At 31.5% G+C, this 25,749-nt stretch overlaps 1 non-coding gene across 1 annotated transcript; it reads left to right on the top strand.

Annotated features, from left to right (window-relative positions):
- The first annotated feature begins 1,529 nt into the window (after positions 1–1,529).
- Positions 1,530–1,635, top strand: LOC112533825. Its single transcript, XR_003078180.1, has one exon. It is a non-coding gene; the product is annotated as a small nucleolar RNA R71 (small nucleolar RNA).
- The last annotated feature ends 24,114 nt before the right edge of the window (positions 1,636–25,749 follow it).

Genomic DNA, 25,749 nt, shown 5'->3' with positions numbered 1-25,749 from the left:
ATCATCAATGAAGGGTGGATTGTTTGTAGCCTCAATGATAAATTTTACCACTTCTTCACTAATTGATAGAGTCAACATGCCATTCTTCAATAACAACTCCAACGGATGCCAAGAAAGGTCTTTCCAAAATAAGAGAGCTATCATTACCCTCTTCCATGTTTAATACTATAAAATCATTAGGCACTAAAAGCTTAACTACTTTAATTAGCACATTTTCAACTATGCCTTTCGAGTTTGTGATCGAACGATCCACCAATTGTAAGAAAACTGAAGTTGGCTTAAGCTCACCATGTTTCAATCTCCTATAAACAGATTATGGCATTAAACTTGTAATAGCACCAAAATCACATAAGACCTTATTAAAACAAGTATCACCAATAGTAATAGGGATAGAAAAACTCTGTGTAAAGCTTAGTGCAATAGTCTTGAGCTCATTAATGTTCCTCTTATTAGAATAGGATTTTCTTGATCTAAAGCTTCAGCAAATGGAATGGTAATGTTGAGTTGCTTGAATATCTCTTTAAACTTTTCATATTGCTTGTTCATTTTGTTCTTTTTGAAGCCTTTGTGGAAAAAGGATGTGGGGCACATAAGGCTTGACTCTTGGTGCTGGATTTTTTGCACTTTCTTTTTTAGTACTTTCTTTTTCTATTTTTTCTCTTTTGGGGAAGCTTCTTTAGCTTGAGCATCAATAGCTTTAGGTTGCTTTTTTGGAGGTAAATCATCTACAACTCCCACATCAATTTCTATTCCACTCCTCAATGTAATCACTTTGCATTGCTCTCTTAGATTAACCTCCATATCACTTGGCAATACTCCAGGTTGTCTAGACTTATCATGCTTGTCAATTGCCCTACTTGTATTTCAACATTCTTAATGGCACCTTGTTGATTATTGAATGGAGTTCTAGCTTCCATTAAGAAGTTTTAAGTCATTTTGGCAAGATTTACAATAAGATCTTCTACTGATTGCTTCTTCTCTTGCTGTTATTGAGGCATGAACCCTTGATTTCTCCCTTGGAAACTCGATGTAGCATTAAGACTTGAGCTATTTTTTACTTGATCTTTCCATGAAAAATTAAGATGGTTCTAACATGTTGGGTTGTATGTATTAGAGTAGAGATTAAATTGTTGGTTGGAAGGTCTTTGGAAATCTCCAATATAACTAGCTTGCTTTTGTTTGGTCACTCTATATTGGCATTTGGCATATGGATATCCTCCACTACACAACTCATAACTCACTACTTGAGTAGACACAACATTCATAATCATTTTATCCATCCTCTTAGTTAAAGCATCAAGTTTAGCATTGATCATGCTCATCCCATCTACTTCATAGATTCCAGTAACCTTTCTTGAACTCCTTCTTTCATTATTCCATTGATTTTTTTGGATGCCATCATCTCAATCAGTTGTATGACATCGTCTGTGGTCTTTGTTGACAAATCTCTACCTGCAGCTGCATCTATAGTTATCCTTACTGTATGCAACACACCATTATAGAAAGTTTAGAGTAGCATCTAATTAGCAAGACCATAATGTGGGCACCTTCTTTGTAGCTCATTGAATTTCTCCCAAGCTTTATAAAGAGATTCATCTTCCTTTTAGTATAAACTAGCTATTTATTAATGAATTTCAACCATTTTACTAAGAGGAAAATATCGTGTGAGAAAATCTTGAGACAATTCATCCCATATGTAGTAAATGAATTTGCCACACAAGAAGTCAACTAAGACTTAGTAGACCCTATAAAAGTGAAAGGGAATGCTCTAAGTTTTATCGCATTATTGCTTGCCTCACTTATCTTGAATGTTTCACACTTCTTCAGAAAATTATCGATGTGAGCTATAGGATCTTCTATGGGTCTCCTTGCAAATATCCTTTGCTCCAACATTTGGATTGTACTCGACTTAATCTCAAAGTTGTTATTGATTGGAGGATAAACAATGCTCGAGTGCACTCCCTTAGGATTAGGCATCCCATACTAACGTAGAGTCATCCTTATAGGTGCAGCAAGTCGTATAATAACTAGAGGTGGATCTTGATTTACTCTTCCATCACCGTTAGCTCCATTGGCAACTTGCCCAATTGTTCAACCATCTCTCTTTATTCTTTTCTTCTTTGTCTTAAAGCCCGATCAATCTCATATCGAACTCTACCAATGGTTGATTTCTAGTACTATGCATGCACTAGAAAAGCACCTATAAAAGAATAAACTAGAAAAAAGTAAGTAAGAATAAAATAAAATAAAATAAAAGTAAAGGCGATTTAGGAATACAAGCTATGATTATAATTGATGAAAACACCAAAAGAAATTCCTCGGCGATGACGTCAAAAACTTGTTGTAAATTTTCCAACAAGTGTACAGGGTCACCAAGTAATATAAGATTATGAGTTCGAATTATCATTCCACAAGGATTTATCGTATTTAGCACAAAAGTTTATTGCAATTTTATATTTAGTAAATCAAAATTGACTTGATTTTTTGATTCTAAGAGTAAATAATTAAGCAAAAACTAAATGTATAAGTAAATTATAACTAAAGAAATTAAATGAAGAAATAAAATCAATATATAAAAGCATCTAGGGATAATCTTCCCTGACATTAACTCCTTACTAATTCAATTCAATTGATTCCTCTAACTTAACTTACTTTTTTTGAAGAAAATTCATGCTAAACTAGTAATTATACTCTCTGGAGCTATATCCATCGTATCTAGATCAATTCGTTGTCTACTATCGTGATCAGTTCTATTAATCTAAACCCATTAAGATTTATGGCAATTTAATAAATTTTTCAAGAACCTAAGTTTACTCTTATGGTCTTAATAGCTCTTGTTTAATATTCCCATGAACTAGTATTAAGCTTCCACTCTCGCTCCATCATTTAATACCTTAGATTACTGTAAATATTATACCTTTATTTTCACAATACAATCAATTCAAGAATATTAAATCAAAAAAATAGTGAATCAAAAATCAAAGAAACTCCATTAAATTAAATCATAGAGAAATTAAAGGGTTTCCACCAAATTCCTAGATAAAAAGAAACTAGCCACTTATATTAAGACTAAGCATTCCATAAGAGACTAACAATATAATGAAAACAGAAAACAAATAAAAGAGGAAATAAAAACTTTGAAAATTTTGAAGGATGTCTTCACCTCTTGATCTCTAAGAAAATCCTTGCATCCTTGCTTGCAATTCTCTTCTTAAAGATGTTTTTTTTTTCTTGAGTTTTAAGGTGTTTTTAAGTGCCAAAGGTTCCCCTAAACTCCTAAAATTACCTCATCTATATAGGAGATAAATCCATGTACAAAGTTAAGATCATAAAGTTCAGAATAATTTGAAGTCTCTACATCATGGGCATGACATCTGTCATGGCCGTGATAGAAAGGTGAGAAGGATCAAGCGTCACGGGCATGACATATGTTACAGTCATGACTCATCTACTTTGCTCCTTCTTCTAGTAAATTGCTATTTAACCCTTGAACTTACCTTGCTTCCAATTAAGCCCAAAATCCTCTAAATCCATTTGAAATAACTCAAGCAAACCCATGTGTATAAATTTACTTAATAATCATGTAATTACACATAGAGTTAAAACAATTTAACTCCAAAAGAACCATAGATCCTATGTATAAATTGGCCTCATCACATCTCAATCCTATAGATGATAATATTCAATCAATCCTAGGTTCACCTAACCTATATATGAGTTTATCCTTATCTTCTTCTACTAACCATTTTTTATCCTTATCTTCTTCTACTAACCATTTAACTCTTACTCAACCTCCATCATCTTCATCCCCATCCCATCTTATCGGTCTCTTATCTCTAATATCTATACAGTAAGCACGTCATTATCCTCCTACAACTTCAAATACATTAGGTCTTAAATTGGTGATAAACTTATATCAATATCCAAATACAAATCTGATTTCTTCTCCTATCCGACACCTCACTCTACCCAACCAACATGTCCATAGTCACCTGATGCAATTAAGAGAGAGTACCTTAAATAAAAAATTTGCCTTTTCTAGTATCAAAAATTCCTCCTCTTTTTCTCTTCTAGAAACCGAACCAACTTGTTTCATATAGGAAAATAATTGTTAGGACTGGAAAATGGCTATGGTAAATGAGAAACATGCATTACTTCTTAATAACACATGGACTTTGGTCCTAAGACCTTATGGTAAGAATGTGGTTGGTAATAAATCGGTGTATAGGATTAAAAGATTGGAAAATGGCCAAGTAGAGAGATACAAAACAAGGCTTATGGCAAAAGGATTTACTTAGAAGTTTGGCATTAACTACAATGGAACTTTTAGTCACGTTATCAAAAGTTACTACCATTCGAAACTGGCCGATTAATCAGTTAGATTTCTCAATTGCATTTTTGCCTTACACGATGAGGTTTACATGGAAAAACCTCAAGGATTTGTGGATCCAGACAGACCTAGCTATGTTTATCGTCTTTAAAGGTCATATGGATTAAAATAGGCTTCAAGAGAGTGGTTTCTTCACCTCAATAATTTTTTCACTCACAAGTATTTAAATCATCTAAGGCTGGTACTTCCTTGTTCATTTTCAATGATGGCATTCAATAATTATTTTTGCTTTGTTATATTGATGATCTCATTATCACAGGGTCTAATTTTTAAATGGTTGAATTCATCATCAAGGCAATGCAAAAGGAATTTCCACTTCGTGATTTCAGTCACTTGTATTACTTTTTAGGTGTTGAGGTGCATAATATTTCCAATGGTATGTTATTCACTCAAAAGAAGTATGTTTTAGATATTTTGGAGAAAACTAATATGGAGGACTACAAGGAATGTCAAACACCTATGACAACAATTCCACCTTTGTCTAAAAGTCATGGCATCCCCCTTTCTAATGGTAATCAATATACACAAGTGGTAGATCAATATCCAATGATCAATATCTAATTCTTGATCAAACATCGATTATGAATAAAGTTTAGGAATGTATGTAATGTCATGACCGAGTCTGTGGGCCAATATGACTGGCGCTAGGGAATGGGTAGGTGTAAGGTTATAAAAACCCATAGCAAGCCTGACCATTCACTATCTCTATCAAGGTATAATCCAAATTCTATCCATTGAGCCCTAATCCATAGTTTACTTTTAACCACCTAGATATTGTATAACTAATTCAGTCTGCCAGCATAAATAGGCAAAACCTGAATTTTCATGCCTTTACAAAAAGATAAGTTTTGAAATTACTACTGCGGAGAATCTAGAATTTAAAAATCAAACATACCAATAAAATCAGTTACATTAAACCCGAAGATAAAGGAAGTCGGGCTGCTAGAGGAAAAGAACTGCATAAACTAACAAACATTTGAAAGATAGTTAAATTTAAGACTGTCAGTCTTGAGAATGAGTTAGAATCATACATCCAAAAATGAATACAACCACTTCAATAAAATATTTCTTTAATCAGAATAAAATATTAGATCATGTAAAAATACGTGTCATACCATGAATCAATGAAATATATTTTACATGCTACGGGACAAGTACCTCAGCAGAACCCTAACCTTAACACTAACAGCCTTAGCCTTTCGGCTCTCTCACTCCAACAGGACTGGTGCCTAGAGAGTGAAGCTCAACCAGGATCCTTAAATCCAGTATGGTTACTTAATTTCCAATAAAGCCGGCGTTCAGAGAGCAACGCTCGACCAGGGACCTTTAATCCGGCACTCAAACTCTACACAGTCTAGAGAGTTGAACTTGACCAGGGCAAATCTTAAAATATTCTTTTACTACATGTCTCAGATCTATACCGGTGTGCACGCGGTCCTGATGTAATCCATCAAAAAGCCTGTTCTACTGCCGTCTCATCTCGAGTTAACATGCATTCACAATATCAATTATGTAGAAAATGATATAGGAATAGTAAATAAATAAATAATTAAAAATCTTCAAACAAATAAATCAGAATTGCTATATAAAACTTTAGCATGACACATGTATACCAGATATATGACTTTAATTCGTAGTTCTGATGACCCCCTTGCTCTGCTCCTATGCCTCGGGTGGAGCGAGTTGAAAAGATAGATTATCTATTCACGGGAACAATTAAATCAATAAAAGTAAAACATTTAACAAATAACCCTATGCCTAGATTCCTAGAACCAACTGTTTAAGAATTTCGACTCGGATAAATTCTACCGAAAATTCAGCAGAACCTCCCCTTAAAATACATACGTTTTACCCCCCCCCCCTCCCGTATAACGGGTCTATGACCTACCATAAACACTTCTAATATTCATCAATTAATTAACGAGAGTCGGGCCACCAAAACTACATTATTTTTCTGACTCCACAACACATCACATATCACAATTATTGGAAGACGGTCTGACACACTATTATTTTAACAATCAATTCACACATAATTTTTCTGGTATACAATCAAATAATTTTTAATTAACAATCTCTAAAAATCAACGGCTAGAGAATTACCGAGACGCTTGATAAATCGGCCGACTCGCCTTCAGCCGCTGGATCCGATCGACGATCAGAGTGTGCCTATGGACTCGAAATAATACACAGAATTCTAGCATTTGATTCTTTGATCAATCCCCGATCGTCCGGAGAAAATCACAGACAGTTTTGACCATTGATTTTCAAACGGAGAATGATCGGTGCAAAATTAGTGCCATTGGAAAGCTTGAGCTGAGGGGAGTTCATCCATGAACTCCGATCGACCATCACTCACCGGAGATTGCCAAAAAAATTTAAAAACTTGGTTGCCTTCACTTCATCGAAACTCTCTTCTCCGGTCACCATTGCCGACGCTGCTGTCCCCATTTGAAAGCCCTCAAGTCCCTGGTCATTTTAAGACTGAAACCGCCGCCATTGGATGCTAGAAATGCCAAGAATGGCGTAGGAGAGCAGTTGTCTTCTTCTCCATTTTTCACCGCTCCTCGCCACTTGCAACTGCTACAGCCATTGGCGTTTCACTCGTCGGCACCTCCTCTGCCTCCGGTCATTGCCACCATACTCGGCCGAGCCTCCTTCGCCTCCGATCGTCACCACCATTCTTGGCCGATCCTCCTCCACCATTCCACCAGTGATGCCGACGGAAGCTTCTCCCTTCTTCTTCCTCTTCTTCAGTCTCCTTCTCTTTTCTTTCTTTTCTTATAGGAAAATGGTCCCTCAATTTTTGCTTAATAACATTTAGACCCTCATTCTTTTAATTACTAAGTATTACCCCCTGCAAAATTCATGTTTAACCCTTCAGCTTTTCTTTAGTATTTCAATTAAGCCCCCTAACTACTTAATTTGTGCCAAATTAAAATTATTAAAAATAGAGAGTTACTTATTTACCCTTGCTTTTAATGGTAAAATTACTAAAATGCCCTTACCGTCATATTTAATTACAAAAATATCAACCTTGAAAATTCTCATTTAAACCCCATGTTAATGCAATTATACTTTTAGCCGTTATTTCATAATTAATTATTAAATTAATCCTAACACTTGATTAACTTAACTAATCAATTTATTGACTATTTTCCAATTTGATCCAACACCATTATTAATTAAAATTTTGTCATTCCTTAATACATTCTTTTATAAGAATATTATTTACTATTTCTTTCATAACTTTCAAATATACTATTTAATTCATATTTGGAGGAAATTTGAGTGTGACCTATATATATAAAATATAATTTATGCTCTATGGGACTCACTTAATTAATTTCTTGAAAAAAATCAAACTAATTAGATATTGATAAATAAATCCCTTTATTTCTATCTAGCATTAAAATTATATTTTAAACCATCCCAATTCAATTAATTAAAATTAAATTAAATTAAATAAAAACTCTTATTAGTTATTACTATTATTATTATTAAAAAGAAAAAAATTCGGGTATTACATGTAATAAGAACCTCACTATCATATACTCACTTACATTCAATAGTGTTCATCTCTAACTGTTTGGATTATTCCTTAATAATACCTGATTACTCATACCATTAGAGTCGAAAAATGCCTTTAGTATAATTATATGCCATCAATTCTGATGTATAAATTAACATAGATTATCTGACAACTCTTTGTCTTTAGGGCATACTCTAATAATATCATAGTAACGCTCGAGACTACCATAATTTGTTATCACTTGTGTAGTAAGCAATCTGTCTCACAGGGTTGAGGAATAGAAATTTTGAGATCAACATAAGGGTTCTTGTTAAAAGAACAAGTTTATTGAACACGACCCTACTGAGTAGTCTATATGGAATTTACCCTAAGTGTCTATGGACAATACTCTTATGACAATCATGTAAGACGTGATCCTTAGACTTGAGATAACAATATATTATCTTATATGAGGATTACTATACTTTGATACTATCTTATGTTCTCCTATCCATGGAGTGCTCAAGGGATAGTCATTGGATATAGTAAAAGTCATATGAAGATAATAAGTAATCAATAAAAAGATCATCGCCTAAGGTAAAATATCATGGGACCTTATCCTAATAATTCTTTATATGCTTTAACATGGAAATCCTTGGAAGTTGTTTGAATGAAGATTATGAAAAGTGTTTCATAGATCTTATTTAAGATATTATATGCAATTATCAAGAACAAATATGATTGATTCAATAATAGAGTTGACAATTGCATCCATGACTCTATGAATCAATTGGTATAAAAGTACAATGAAAGGATTAAATTACATTGTAAGATTGTTCACTGTAAAGGTTGATTAAAACACTTTAATCTTTCCTCATATTTGGGTGGTCATGATGCATTACTAGATGCCAATCTTGATCTATGAAATATGAATTAATTAATTAGAGAATTAATATTGAATTAAAAGGGTTTAATTCATAATTCATAATCCATTGCCAACATGTTAAGAACTTTTTGGGTCACACACAAATGGGCTTAAAGTTGGGATTAAAATGAGGCTTAAAATTGGGCTTAAGCTTATATATATTGGGCCTAATTAACAATTAATTACTTTAATGCAAATTGGGCTATGATATTCGGCAATAAGGGCCATATAACTATGCTTATGTATTAATTAAGTTAATTTAGTCTAAACAAGCCCAATTAAGACCGAACTTAAGAGTAAGTAAGGCCTTGCTTGTTATAAGACTAGGTTAAATCCCGTGTATATATATATGGAGTATGATGGGCAGCTAGGGCATGTGTATGTGTGAGTGAAGGATGCCATAAACACTTTATTAATAAGATTAATTAAGATTCAACCTAGCTTAGAACTAGCATTCACTCCTCATCATCTCTACTCTCTCTTTTATGAAAGTTTGTTCATAGGAGATTCCAACTTTGAAGCTTGTGTGGATTACTATTAGAGGGTAGTCATTTGAGTAGCTTTAGAGTACATCTATTATCCTTGAAGAACCAAGAATCAACAAAGCAAGAAGCACTTCTTGGATTAGGCGGCACACACCCTTCGTAAGCCTTCTCTATCTTTTGCTTGTTTTTGTGTATTATGGCTATCTAAATCAATGATCCTTGGTGGGAATTAAGAAAAATTTTAAATTGCTTCCATTGCACCTTTTCTTTGTTTTAATTTCAATTTCCAACAGTGGTATCAGAGTCTCTATTGATTCATTTTGTTATAATGGTTGCATAATAGTTATTTGACCATAAGCATGCAAATTTGGAATTTCTAGGCCGTTTTAGAGTCTTCATTGGTTGTTATAGCTATACTTTGATTTTTTGGATGATTCTTATTACATATGAATGGAGATTTTTAGAATTTTTTGATCTTGTTTGATTAGGGTATAGGCGTTCGAAATTTATGCCATCTGCATAGACAGTTTTTTGATGTGATCAACAATACCCAATATCTAATCAAATTTGGATGCGTAATTAATTGAAATAATTACATGGATAATTGTTACAATAAATTTTCTTGAATATCAGATGTTCAAAATTCATCCAAAAAAATTTAGAATTGGATTCTTGATGATCAAAGCAAAACTATGCATATACTACACATCCTAAGGGTTTGGCATGTGTATGTGTATATAGGGTTTTGATTTGATTTGATTTTGAAAAACAATGAATATGGTTTAGAAGATGAATAATGAACCTTTAGGTTTCTGAAATTTTAAGATTTGATCTTATGAATGCCATATATGCACATAATATACAAATCAAGTGTTGATTTGATGAGTTATACACATTGTATGGGTTGTTTTTTGGAATTCGGCACATATGTAGTTCTTGATCTAATGGCAAGCCTTTTAAGGAAGAACATCAGATCTAGATCATGCATAAAATGAGTTCTTGAAGCAATCTTGAAGGTTGATTTGAATCTTAATCGTGTTTCTTGCATAGTTGCTTTGTTTCTTGATGATTGTCATGTGAGTCTTGATTATCTTGAATTGTTTAATAGAAAATTTGATTCTCTTGATGATGAATTTTGATGAATTCAAATTAATTCTAGAATTAATGTGATTAATTAGCCTTGTTAGATCTTTAAATCTTATTAAATAAGGAGAGTCCTTGTTTGTAGGGATCTCTAGATGAAGTATCCTAGTTGGCATGTGACTTCTTGTCTTAAGACATATCCTAATTGTCTTAGGATTATAATTACTTGTCCTAATATGTTTAAAATATTAATTAAAAGGTTGTTTTAATTAATACAAGTACTATAAATTCTTTAGGACTAGGTCTTATAATTTTAGAATCCTAGTTGGACTAGGAAGCTGTCTAGATTCAGGCAAGAGTTTGACTTTTGTCCTAAAATTTAGACATGGCCGAAAACTTAAGGAATTAAAGGAGAATTTTATTTTTTAAACTTGATTTAATTAAATAAAGTTGCTCATTAATTTTTATTAACCTAGGACTTATGTCTTAGTGTCCTAGTATGACTAGGTTGTTTATCTTAATTAAGACATAAGTTTGACTTTATATCTTAATGTTTGACTTAGTATCCTAAAAGGACATAAAATTAAAATTAAGAATATTTTAAAGGAAATTAGTTATTAACTAAATCTGATTTAATTAATTTTAATTCTCTACAACTTTCTTCAACTAAGATTAAATTTTGGTTTCCTTGTATGACTAGGATTAATAAAGTTTGTTTGGTCAAATGTTGATTTTATGTCCTATTTTTTTTTGTTTTGGTCAAAAATTACATTCTAAAATATGGAGAATTTTTATTTTTGAATATGATTTAATTATTTTTATTTTTTATACTCCATTTAGTCTTAGTTACATGCAATGATTAAATAACTTGAATTATGCTATCTGGATTCTTTTATATGCTTTATATAATATGATTATATTTGGCATGATGGATGGTTATAGACTATAAAAAACAATGTGATTTTGTTGAATAGTTGAATGTTTTGATTTGGTATTTTTGAAATAAGGACTGTGTTCCTTGCCTTTCTCTAAATTTCTCTAGGTTGTAAAATTCTTTTCTCATCTAACTTCTCTTGAATGTAATTCAAGATTTCTCTAAATCCTATGTAAATGTTATATATAGTTTTAGATTAGCTAGATAGAATTTTATTTTATAATCTAGATGGAGATATGACACCAAATGTAGAAGAAGGGGATACTACTTCAAGACTTGAAGATCATGAAGGTAATACCTAGATTTTGACCATCTAGTTATCTTCGATGGCTCGAGATAACTAGTTTAGAAAGTCCATAATCATCCATAGTAGTTTATGCTTAGCTTATATTATATAGGCAAAGTATGATATGTGCCTGATCATGCTAAAGCATGAAACCCTTACATTCGATATTTGTATATATATGCCAAATCATGAGACCTTAATCACCATTTTTTAACAAATCCCTCATTCAATATTAAGTCACATGTTAAGGGCATGATTAAGTTGCCTTCCATAATTAAAATAGTAACGGGAGCTTTGTTCATAGGCTATTTTATTGGGCATACCCAAGGTTACCTATTACTTGAGCTTGTTCTCTATTTTAATTGATGAGTTTTACTTAACCATCTCTTATAATTCGGATGGGTATACTCATGATTATATGAAGGTAGATGCATATATTAGGTGAAACATATATGATATTTGGAACATCATAAAATATGTTTAGACAATTATCACCTAATTGAGCTAGAAGTTGTATAGATTTACAATTGACAAATAGTTGTCTACCTAATTTGTTTTAATATGGTTTGTTGGGCATACACAAGGTCATATTAAAATAGATGAGATTCTAGCCCATTAGGATAGCTAAATTGTTAGTATCCCGAATTGATAATGAGGGCTATTGATTTGTATAAAAAAATAGTGAGAGTTAGGTAACTGGTTGAAAGACCTTTACTAGTTACTTGTATAAATTAACTTATATTCATTTATTTTTATATTTAAAGGTTATAAGAAAAGATGAGTAGCAATCTATCTTTGCGTAGTATCCTTGACACCAACAAGCTTATGGAGCTGAACTTTCTTGATTAGCATCACAACGTGAGAATTGTTCTTAAACAAGAAAAGAAGCTTTATGTGCTAGACACACCTTCGTTGCGTCTCCCTGCCGAAGATGCACCCGAGGAGGTGGTCTAAGAGTACAAAAAGCGTTAAGAACGATGTCCAAGTTGTTTATGTGATATTAGGAAGTATGACTTCCGAATTACAAAAACAATATGAAAATATGGATGCTCAAACTATCATCTTATATTTGAAGGAAATATTTGATGAGCGGTCAAGGACTGAAAAAGAGTAGGAGTTAAGTTACTGGTTGCAAGACCTTTAAAATTTACTTGTATAAATTAACTTATATTCGTTTATCTTTATATTGGAAGGTTATAAGAAAAGATGAGTGGCAATCTATCTTTGCGTAGTATCCTTGACACCAACAAGCTTATTAGGATGAACTTTCTTAATTGGCATCATAATGTGAGAATTGTTCTCAAACAAGAAAAGAAGCTTTATGTGCTAGACACACATTTGTTGCGTCTTCCCACCGAAGATGCACCCGAGGAGGTGGTCCAAGAGTACAAAAAGCATTAAGAAGCGATGATCAAGTTGTTTGTGTGATATTAGAAAGTATGAGTTCCAAACTACAAATACAACATGAAAACATGGATGCTCTAACTATCATCTTACATTTGAAAGAAATGTATGATATGTAGTCAAGGACTGAAAGGTATGAGACCTCAAAGAAATTGTTCCGATGCAAGATGGCCGAAGGTGCATCTATGAATGCACATGGACTAAAGATGCTTAGATATATTGAACATTTAGGGCATCTTGATTTTGTGATGGACCATGAATTAAGTATAGACTTAATTTTGAAATCTCTACCTGACAGTTATTCAGAGTTTGTTATGAACTTTCATATGAAGAAGTTGAATACTACGATACCCAAACTTATTAATATATTAAAGACTATGGAGAGCGCCATAAAGAAGCAAAAGGGAGTAGTTTCTAATGGTAAAACATTCTAAGCTGAGTAGGTCTAAGAAGAAAAAAGAAAAGAAAGCCCATAAGCCCAAGAAAGCCTTAAAGGCTTTTGGAAGTGTCAATAAGAATAAAAGAAAGTATCACCATTGTGGGAAGGAAGGACATTATAGAAGGAACTACAAGGCTTATTTTGCTATTTTGAAGGATAAGAAGCAATAACAAGCTTCTAATTCTGAAAAGAAGTAGACTAGCTTGAAGGCAATTATTGCCATATAGTTTAGTTATTAGTTTTATTTTTTTATTTAAAATTTAATAATAATTATTAATTCATTTTTCTAGAACAATTGTTGATTATTATTTCATTTAATAATATTGGATAATCATTGCCTTATTTAGTTAAATAATTTATGTTTCTAAAATATCATACAAAAGGTTGTATGAAAGTAAGAAAATTAAAATCTTATTATAAGAGAATTAAAGCAATCCTAAATAGGCATAAGGATTATATTATTGATATTAAGACAAATAAGTAATATAAATAAGTTATGTAACTTATAAATCCTATGAAATCAATATTATAATCAAGTTATCTTTATGAAAGACACATACACTAAATTCCTAAGCGAGAAATAGGATGTATGCTTGTTTTAAGAAAGAGTTATGATAAAAAGTATCATATCAAGATTAGATCATGATATAGGATACTTAGAACATCATTAGAATTTCTATAACTTGCAATCACCTAAATTGATAAAGTTTCATAAAAAAATGAAACCTAACTTTGTGAGACATAGTTATATCAATAACGAGTGTTGCAAGCCTTTTCATAGGATATATACTCTTATACCTATTAACCCTAATATGTTGCATTTATGATATGATCATAATAAAGTCTATATAGGATATAGACTAGTATGTGGTGTTTAAGAGAAACATACACAATTAGATAAAGTTGAAAGGCTTGATCTAATAAATATAAGTTTGTGAGATATCCAAAAAGGATTTAAGGATATCAACACTATCATACTCTTGAAACAAAAGTATTTTTTTGGAATATATTTTCTTTCAAGAAAAGGAGCTTCTGAAAAAAGTAGTAGGAGTTTGATAGATCTTAATAGAGATCAAGATAAACAAACTAGCATTAAAATGGAACATAGCTTGAAGGTGTTTAGCATAAGATGTATAACCTTAAGCTGTTCATATACACAACTTTTTGTATTTAATAGGATACAATATATTTATAAGAAAATGAAGATCTTTTATGAAATATATAATTATATCTCTACTACACTAAAACTAATGTTTAATATTAACTCTTAAAGTTGGGATCAAGCCATAAGATTCTATTGCGGATACCATATTGTTTAACCAAATAAAGACTGTGATGGACCCATCTAAATGGATTAGATCCATTAAGTTGTAAGTGAGTTTTTTGAGAAAAACTAATATGGAAGTCTTTGCACAAAGGTTAAGCAAAAAAAACTTAATAAGTTACATACTTAATCAAATGGTTGATTAGTAATGTAATTATAAGTATCAATCCAAATAGAATAAACAAGTCTATATGAAGATGTTAGTGGAAGTATAATACTATTTCCTAATATTATATGTTGTGAGCCTATAGATAAAGGGAAAAGTGACAAATTCTTTATCATGAGTCTACCAAGACTAATAAATCCATAAAGAGTTAGAACATGCAGTTTACTTTCTAGGATTGAGATCTATAGAGGTAGATGTTTCAAACTGCACGAATGTTCTAAATTTTGAGTATATAGATATATGTGTTAAAGGAGTTTAACATGGAAGAATCAGAGAAATTTTTTTGGCGATGTCTCATGACATATCTATTTTCAACGAGTACCATAAACACTCATTGAGAAAGAGGTTATTAATAGAATGATTTATGCAAAATTGACTGATTAATCAATTGGATTTCTCAATTTCATTTTTGCATGGCAACTTGCATGATGAGGTTTACATGGAACAACCTCAAGGACTTGTGGATCCAGACAGACCTAGCTATGTTTGTCATCTTCAAAGGTCATGGATAAAAATAGGCTCCAAGAGAGTGGTTTCTTCGCCTCAATATCTTTGCACTCACAAGTATTTAAATCATCTAAGGTTAGTACTTCCTTGTTCATTTTCAATGATGGCATTCAATAATTATTTTTGCTTTGTTATATTGATGATCTCATTATCACAGGGTCTAATTCTTAAGTGGTTGAATCCTTTATCAAGGTAATGCAAAAGGAATTTCCATTTCATGATATGGGTCGCTAGTATTACTTTTTAGGTGTTTGAGGTGCATAATATTTCCAATGGTATGTTACTTATTCAAAAGAAGTATGTTTTAGATATTTTGAAGAAAACCAATATAGAGGACTCTAAGGAATGTCAAGCACCTATGGCAACAATTCTACCTTTGTCTAAACGTCATGACATCCCCCTTTCTAATGGTGATGAATACACACAAGTGGTAGGTTCATTACTGTAATACCCGAAATTTTTATATATTTAATAATGAGTTTTTATTTAAGTTAATTTTAGCTTCATTTTTATTTGGTTTAATTTGAAATGATTTAATGAAAATTTTAATATTAGTCAATTAAATGAATTATTTTTCTATATCCAATTAGTTTAAAATTTTAAGAATTAATTAAGTAAATTATTTGAATGGTAGATTATATTTTTGGTTATTCTAATTTTTTCCCCAATGTATATGTATATGTATAAATAAAATTATATATATTGGGAAATTTTGAAAGAAATTGTAAAGGATGTTTTTATAAAAGAATTCTGGGGAAATTGGTATTTTAATTGGCTAGTGGTATTAAAATTTAAGTTGGAAAATAATTAGTAAATTGGTTATTTAATTTAATTGTGTGTTAGGACTAAATTGAAAATTTATTTTAGAATAAGGATTAAAAGTATAATTTTATTTTTATGGGGTTCTAATGGAAATTTGTGAGTTTTGTATTTTTGTAAATAAATATGTCGGTCAGGGGTATTTATGTAATTGTGTATTTTCAATAATTCTGATCTGGCCCAAATTAATTAGTTAAGGGCTTAATTGAAAGGATAAAGGAAAGTTTAGGGGTTAAATTGGAATTCTGCAGGATAAAATTGTAAGTAATTGAAAAGGTTAAGGGACCTAGTTATAATAAGGAAAAGTTCGGGGGCTCAATGTCGATATTGAAAGGAATGGAATCGGGGAAGAGAGAGAGAGAGAGAGAGAGTAGCGTGAAGAAGAAGGAGGAGCCACTGCGTCGTCAGGCCGTGGCTGCGTCGTCCGGCGTGGCGGCGTCGGTGGGCGGCGGAAGCGATTTTCCTGATCCGGTGGCCTTGTCATTTCCGGTGGCGATCGGCTCCTCTCGGCAAGGGCTCTCTTTTGGCAGCAGTGGCGGTGCCTGGGGTGGCCGGAGTTGCAAGATCCGGTAAAGTAAAGTTTGAGGGGCAGCCGACGTTTTTGGATTTTTTCGACAAGCTTCGGCGAGCTATGGACGATCGGAGGATGTATCCCGACTCTCCTCAGCTCAAGCTTCGCAATGGCACCGGTTTCGTAGAGATCGGACTTCGTTTGCAAATCGACGGCCGAGATCGTCCGCAAATATCTCTGAACGATCGGGTGTCAGATCTGAAAATCGGAAGCAAGGATCGTCGTCAGCGCGTCCTCTCGAGTCTGATAGTTAGTTCGGATCGTCGATCGGACTTCGACGGCTGGAGGCGAGTCGACCGAGCATCTCGGTAATTTTCTCTGGCCTGTAATTTTGGAAATTCTTGGTTTAATTGTGTATCTATTGGATTATATTGAGTATTTGATGATATTTGTGAGTCAAAAATAATTGTCTGTCAGTTGCCTGCCTCGTGTTTTGTGCTGTGTAGTGGAGTCGGGAAAATAGTGAAGTTTGGGGACCCGACTCCCGTTGTTTAAATTGTTGGATATTAGAAGTATTTTTCTGGCAGGTCCTGGACCCGTTTTTACTGGGGGTAATGTCCGTGTTATAGGGGAGGTTCTGCCGGATTTTCAGTAGAATTCTCCCGAGTCGAGATTCTTAGATAGTCAGTCCTAGGAGTCTAGACCTAGGATTAATGATCGATTGTTTCAGCATTTTGACAAATTGTTTTCCGTTACTAGATAGTCCGTTTGTTCGGCTCGCTCCAACTGAGGCACCGAAGCAGAGTTAGGAGGTCACCAAATCTGTGAGTTGAAGTCATATATCGCTTATGCACGTGTCATGCATAAAATTTGATTTGTTACTATGATTATTCATTTGCAATTTTAATCTTTCATTTAATTATTATTATTATTTACATGATGTTTTTAATTACCATTTAAATATGTTTTTCCTTTAGCACCAATTTTAATATTGCATGATGACTCGGGATGAGACGGCAGTAGAACATAGGAGTTGGATGAGTGTTCCAGTATAAATCTGAGAGAGATAAGATAGAGAAAGGACAAATAGGTAAAGTTATTAAGAAAGAAAGATTAGGATCTGCCCTGGTCGAGCATCGCTCTCTGGACTTAGTAGAGTGTGGTTGCCGGAGTAAAGGTCCCTGATCGAGCTTTGCTCTCTGGGCTTTGGCTTATTTGGAAATTTAAGTGACCAGACTGGAGGTAAGGTCCCTGATCGAGCTTGCTCTCTGGGAGCCAGTCTTATTAGATAAGAGAGCTGAAAGGCTAAGGCTGAGAGTTAAGTGACCGGACTAGAGGTAAGGTCCCTGATCGAGCTTTGCTCTCTAGGCACCAGTCCTGTTAGAATGAGAGAGTTGAGATATAAGTGACCAGGCTGGAGGTAAGGTCCCTGATCGAGCTTTGCTCTCTGGGTGCCAGTCCTGTTGGAATGAGAGAGTTGAGATATAAGTGACCAGGCTGGAGGTAAGGTCCCTAATCGAGCTTTGCTCTCTGGGCGCCAGTCCTGTTGGAATGAGAGAGTTGAGATATAAGTGACCAGGCTGGAGGTAAGGTCCCTGATCGAGCTTTGCTCTCTGGGCGCCAGTCCTGTTGGAATGAGAGAGTTGAGATATTAGAGTTGAGCTTGGTCGAGACGTGAGTTTTGAAATTGATCGAGATGTTGAGTTGGGATTAGGGTTCTGTTGAAGTACTCCGTCCCGTTACATGTGGAATTATTTTTGTTTAAGCATGGCATGACACATATGTTTTAACATGACACGTATGGTTCGCGTGATTTATTAATTATTCTAAAATTAAATGAATGTGATATTGGGATGTTTGAAATTTTTTTAGATATATGATTTTAGCTCACTCTCGAGACTGACAGTCTCCATTTACTATTTTTTAGATTCGTGACTGTTAATCTTCCCTCGACTCTTACTCAGTAACCCGACTTCTTCATCATCGGGTGGTGTTTAATTTGGTATGTCAAATTATAAAAATATTAGATTCTCCGCAGTAGTAATAGTAAGGATATCAGTGGTAATTTTCTGTAGTTTCGGGTCTCGCCTAATTCTTCGGGCAGACCGATTTAATTGTGTAAAATTTAATGTTACTGTAAATTGTGGTATTAATAATAGTAAAATTTGAGTTGAGGTTGGTTTGAGTTAGTGAGTGTCGGGCTTACTACGGGATTCAGTGGCCTTACGCCTACCCATTCCCTAGTGCCGACACGGGCCCACGGCTGGGGTCGTGACAATTACAATATCTCACATGACATTGTTAGAGTATGCCCTAAAGACAAAGAGTTGTCAGATAATCTGTATTAATTTATATATCATAATTGATGGCATACAATTATATTAAAGATATTTTTCGACTCTAATAGTACGAGTACTCGGATATTATTAAGGAATAATCCAAACAGTCAGAAAGGAACACTATGGAATGTAACAACAAATGTAAGAGAAAATATAAAGCGAGTTTATAATGATGAGGTTCTCATTATATACGCTTCTAAACTTTGTTCATAGTCGATATTTGATCAAGAACTACATATTGATCGTTGGATATTGATCAAACACTCGAGACTACAATAATGTGTTATCAGTTACTTGTAAAGTAGAAATCTGTCTCATAAGGTTGAGGAATAGAGATTCGAGATAAGCATATGGGTGCTTGTTGCAAGAATAAGTTCATTGAACATGACCTTACTGAGTAGTGCATATGGAATTTACCCTAAGTGTCTATGTACAATACTCTTATGACAATCATGTAAGACGTGATCCTTAAACTTGAGATAACTGTATATTATCTTATATGAGTATTACTATACTTTGATACTATTTTATGTTCTCCTATCCACAGAGTGCTTAAGGGATACTCATTGGGTATAGTAAGAGTCATATGAAGATAATAAGTTATCAATAAAGAATTCATTGCCCAAGGTAATATGTTATAGGACCTTATCTGATGATTCTTGATATGCTTTAACATGGAAATCCTTGGCCAAGGTTGTTTGAATGGGGTTTATGAAAAGTGTTTCATAGATCTTATTCAAGATGTTATATACAATTATCAAGAGTAAATATGATTGATTCAATTATAGAGTTGACACTTACATCCATGGCTCTATGAATCATTAGGATAAAAGTACAATGAAAGAATTAAATTACATTATAAGATTGTTGAGTGTAAAGGTTGAATTACAATGAAAGAATTGGATTACATTATAAGATGCTAATCTTGATCTATGAAATATGAATTAAGTTAATTAGAAAATTAACATTGAATTGAAAGGGTTTGATTCATAATTCATAATTCATTGCCAACATCTTAGGAACCTTTTGGGTCATACACAAATGGGCTTAAAGTTGAGATTAAAATGAGGCTTAAGGTTGAGCTTAAGCTTATACACATTAAGCCTAATTAAAAATTAATTAGTTTAATTATAATTGGGCTATGATATTCGACTATAAGGGCCCTATAACTATGTTTATGTATTAATTAAGTTAACTTAGTCTAAACAAGTCTAATTAAGGCCCAACTTAAGAGTAAGTATGGCATTGCTTGTTATAAGATTATGTTGAATTCCATGTATATATATATATGGAGTATGATGGGCGCTTAAGGCATGTGTATGTGTGAATGGAGGATGCCATAAACACTTAATTAATAAGATTAATTAATATTCAACCTAGTTTGGAACTAGTATTCACTCCTCATCATCTCCACTTTCTCTCTTGTGAAGGTTTGTTTATAGGAGATTCCAACTTTCAAGTCTGTATGGATTACCATTAGAGGCTGGTCATTTGAGTAGTTTTAGATTGCATCAATCATCCATGAAGAATCAAGAATCAACATAGCCAAAAGCACTCCTGGGAATAGGCAGCACACACCTTTTGTAAGCCTTCTCCATCTTTTGCTCGTTTTTGTGTGTTATGACTAATTAGATCAATAAAATCCTTGTGTGAATTAAAAAAAATTAAATTACTTCCGTTGCATCTTTTCTTATATTTTAATTTCAATTCCCAACAGACATGGCCAAACATTACCTTCTATGTTAATTGATTGTGTTATCATGCATGCTCCAACCGATGCATATTGGAAAGGAGTGAAAAGGTTGGTAAGATATTTAAAAGGTACACTATCTTATAGGTTCTCTTTCTTGCTAACAATTCAACAATGCAGTTATATTGTCTTAGTAATATGGGGTGGTTGTTCGGATGATAGAAGATCCACAACTAGTTTTGAAATTTATTTGGAAAGATCATTAATTTCATGAATGGTTGAAAACCAGTCAATAATTGCTTGATCCTCTAAAAAAAAGTGAGTATAAGACCATTGCAAATACCACTACTGAGTTACTTTGGATAAATTCTTTACTTCAAGAGATTGGAATTACTTGTTCTCAAAAGATAATCCTATGGTGTGATATTATTGGTATAATTTATTTAACAGATAATCATGTATTTTATGCCTGAGCAACACATATAGAATTGAACTTTCACTTTGTGCAAGAACAACTCCAAGCTGGTGTGATGGAAGTTTGATTTCTCACCATTGCTGATCAACTAGCTGATATATTTATACCAAGTCTTTGCCCCCATTCGGTCCAATTCTCACTCTAAGCTGGTGTGATGGAAGTTTGATTTCTCTCCACTGCTGATCAACTAGCTGATATATTTATACCAAGTCTTTGCCCCCATTCGGTCCAATTCTCACGTGATAAACTTCGTCTTCTATGAGGTGCCCAAAGGCTTGACGGGAGGTGTTAAAGGATAAAGCTTGTCCTATGTAATAGTTAGGACTTCATCTAGATCATTCTGGACATGTAGCTTTTCGTCCTTATCTCTTTAGTCTAAATCATTCTTGATATGTACTTTTTCATCATTATATTTGTAACTATACTTAGCATATATGTACACAATAATACATGAAATGAGCAATTGAATTTCATCAAACAATCTCTCATTCTCAACAAGGTAGATTTATTATCCCTTAATAAAATGGAAGTGATTGAGAATCAATCTCTAGACGTTTTGATCATATAAAAGCTCTAATACAATATATAAAAACCATTACATCCAAAAGCTTAAACTGTTATGTGAGACTTCAAAATAATTTTATATTTTTAACAATAAAGATATATAAAGTGATATAATAATAATTTTAATTTTAAGAGTATAGAATACTCTAAAAGTTGATTTAAATAATAAAATTTGACTTTTGACCATATGATGGGACTAAGGCTTCATTCTTTTGGTGAGATTTTAAATTCTTATGAATTTTAAGTCTTTAGATTTATAAGTTTTAAATTTTTGAAATTTTTAGGACTAAATTTATCATTTCCACTCCAAATTTGTTGTTTCATTATTTGATTAGCTAGTTATTTCTTATATTTTAAAATTCATAATTATTTTTACATTAGAATTTTATCTTTTAAATTTTAAAATAAAATCCTTTAATATTTATTTAAATATAATAAATCATGTTTGGATAGAATTAACTATTTCATTTGAAAAGCAATAATTTAGATTGACTTAAAAATCAAAAGTATATAGATCTCAACCTTTCTTTTTAAATTAAATGGTTGAATCTTATAAATTTAATTTAGATCTTTTATCAAAATATGGAAGATTATAATTTAATTTAAAAACACTTAGAATTTAAGAATTTTAATTTTAATATGAGACTATTTAAATTTTTTTTTACATTTAGTTTCTTAAGAATTTTTTTTTTAAATTCTTATATATATATATATCTTAATTTCTGAGACATAATTTTTTTTGACTTTTGTTTCTATTTTTGATATATAGAATTTTTTTCCGTTGTGACACGTGTATTTTTTTTATACATGAGTTTCAAATTTTTATGTACTTTTATAATTTGTTTTATTAATTTACTGATTGATAAATATGATATTTCTAATGAAATAATAATTATAATCGTAGAAAATAGCATTTGAATTATATCTTTGATATTATATTAACTAACAAATTAATTTTTTAATTAGATAATAATTCTAATTCTAAGAAATAATATTTTAAATATATTTTTAATTTTTATATTAACTGATAGGTAAGTTCTTTAATTATACGATAATTTCTAATCCTAGAAACAATGATATCAACTTTATCAATAGTATCAATTTATATAATATTAGAAATTAATTAATAAATATTCTTAAGATAATTTTTGTATTGCTGTATTAATAAAACTTTTAAAATATTAATTTTTAAAAGAATAATTACAAGTATTTAATTTAATATTATTATTTATATAATTTTAAAATATTAAAAATTTTATTAAATCTTTATTTATAAATTCAATTTTATAATTAAAATAATAATAATAATAATTATACAATACACAACTAATTTTTATTAAATTCTCATAACTTATGATTTCAAATTTATTTTTCTACCGTAATATTATTAGTTTTACTTGGAATATGATTTCCTTCAAAATTAGTTTTACTTCATTATCTAATTTCATTCAAGGAGATGGGTCAATATAAGGGGGCTTCTCATCTTGAGCTCCATCAGAAATCCCCTTATACTAGTTTTCAGAAAGAGATTTATGAAAAATTTGATACAGAAATTCTTTTACCTAGACATATTCTGTAATAATAGGATATTAACAACATATCAGTATTTCATACTTTAATATTCAATATTCAATGATTGATATATTATCATTTGAATCTGATGAATATGTGTCGATGATTGATACATACTCCATCATTTGAATATGATGAATTTGTGTCAGTTATTTAATGGTTTAGGTTTGATATATAAATTAGATAGATTTAGGCAAAAAAATTCATTTGATATAGACTTAAATAAAACATTTGGCTGCCTTCGGTTAGGTTTATCAATATGTTTTATCAATTCTTTTACTTTCTGCTTCTGTATTAGGTTAATGGATGAAATACATGCATGTGATATGGGAAATTTACACGCAAAAACAAAACAAAACAAAATACATGACAGACAGTAGCTGCCAAGAACTGTACATACACAAAATGCAGGGTCAAGGGAAGGTGCTAATTTCACCATCCTTTTTCTTTTTGATCATCCAATGGTTTTTGGTCTTGCCACATAACATAGACAAAGTCCAAATTCAACTCAGAATTACATTATGTGTCCATAGGCAGTGTATCTACATGCTGTATATGTGCTTTTTTAATATCATGAACGTGTGGAAGTTGAAACCCTCACGTATATAAAGTTATATTCTTGTGATCAGGGTCAAAAAGAGCACACACTTTTTCCAGAAAACTTGACTGCCTCTGCTTGCTCCCCAAGCCTATACATCTTGAAGAAATTTCCAAGTTTATTCTTACCTTCAGTTCTCTATAAATATACAAGTTATCTCGTGTTTCCCTTCAAACCCATAATAACCAAGTTATTATAATTATTTTCTGTTCCTCGCCATCTATTTTAAACTCTCCTTCAAATTCACTGGAAATGGCATTCATGTCAAGTTTTATAAGTTGCTTTCTTCCCTCGTCATCCTCTCGAGTCTCTGATGGTGCAGCGGTCTCCAGTGGGAAGTCATCATCATCAACAAGTGCTCCAATTATAGTTTCTTACTTCCCCACCAATTCATATCTCTCGCGCTTGTAGTGAATTTCCTGCAGTACAGCAGACGTTACAGAAGTAGAACATTCTGAGTCCTGATGACCTTTAAGAGTTTCTTTATTTTTAGTTTTTAGATGGAATAAGATATTAGAAATTCAATTTTGACTTGTTCATATCTGTTGTTATCTTATCTCTGTTGTAATAAACTCACAATCACACAAATATCTCTTGTGTTAAATATATTACAGTATCAATCAATTCACAATCTATCAGATTCCAATATATATATCTATATATAATATATATAATAAAGAAATGTTTAACATCCATATAGCATATTATATGAATCCTGAGGTACTTTTTAACTTTTAGAAAATTAATTTATTTTATTATTTTTTTATTATTTTATAAAATATGATATTACAACTTTAATATTTTAATTATAATATTTAATTATTTTACATTCCTCCACATTTTTTTTGAATTCATTTTCATAATTTCCATTTTAGACAATTTTTTAATATACAATATAAAACAACTTAATTTAAATTCTAATTGTCCTATAATCAATTTTCTTTTCAAAATTTTCTTTATAATTCCAACTTTTGATTAGACTTTTTAATTTTTTATTTTTATAATGGAAAATTATTTTATTAATTTTTAATTGTCATATTTATATTTATTTATTTATGTCATCCATCTTGTTTTTGTTCAATCTTACATATATTTCATTGTAGATTATTTCAGTATAGTTCAGTTTCAAATAAAAAAAACTTTGTTAATAGAATTTCATCTTTATATTAATAAATAAAATATTTTAATATATTTATTAAAAATTAGTTTCTAAAATTAGATTTTTATGCAATTTAATAAATTAAAAAAATATCTATAATAATATATATTTTTTCAATTTTTAGAAAGCCTTATGCTACAACTTACTAACAAGTTAATCGTGATATCTAATTATCATATAAGAATGATTATAACTAAATAGGCTATTTTTTTTGAAACTAACTGCTTTTCAAATTCTCTTCAAAACATCTTTTATTTTTATTAGAATTAGTTGACATTTAATAATCTATTTAGTGTTATTTGAAAGTACAATCTTCTTTATTCCTCTTCACTTTTAAATTTTTTGTAACACCTGTAAAGGATATCAGGCATACATTGTATGTAAAAAGACTGATACATAACATGTTCCTTTAACTACTAACTTTTAACTCACAAATTAATATGTTTAACAAAAACTATTTATATGAGTCATACATATCACATACCAAAAAGCATTAAGGGAAATGTATATAATATATTAATAGATGTTAATTTTTATTTATGGTGATTTTTAATTATAGTATTGATGG

Source organism: Ricinus communis, chromosome 6, assembly GCF_019578655.1.
Source record: "Ricinus communis isolate WT05 ecotype wild-type chromosome 6, ASM1957865v1, whole genome shotgun sequence".
NCBI lineage: Eukaryota > Viridiplantae > Streptophyta > Magnoliopsida > Malpighiales > Euphorbiaceae > Ricinus > Ricinus communis.
The sequence above is the reverse complement of the archived record's forward strand: the minus strand, read 5'-3'. Positions and strand labels throughout refer to the sequence as shown.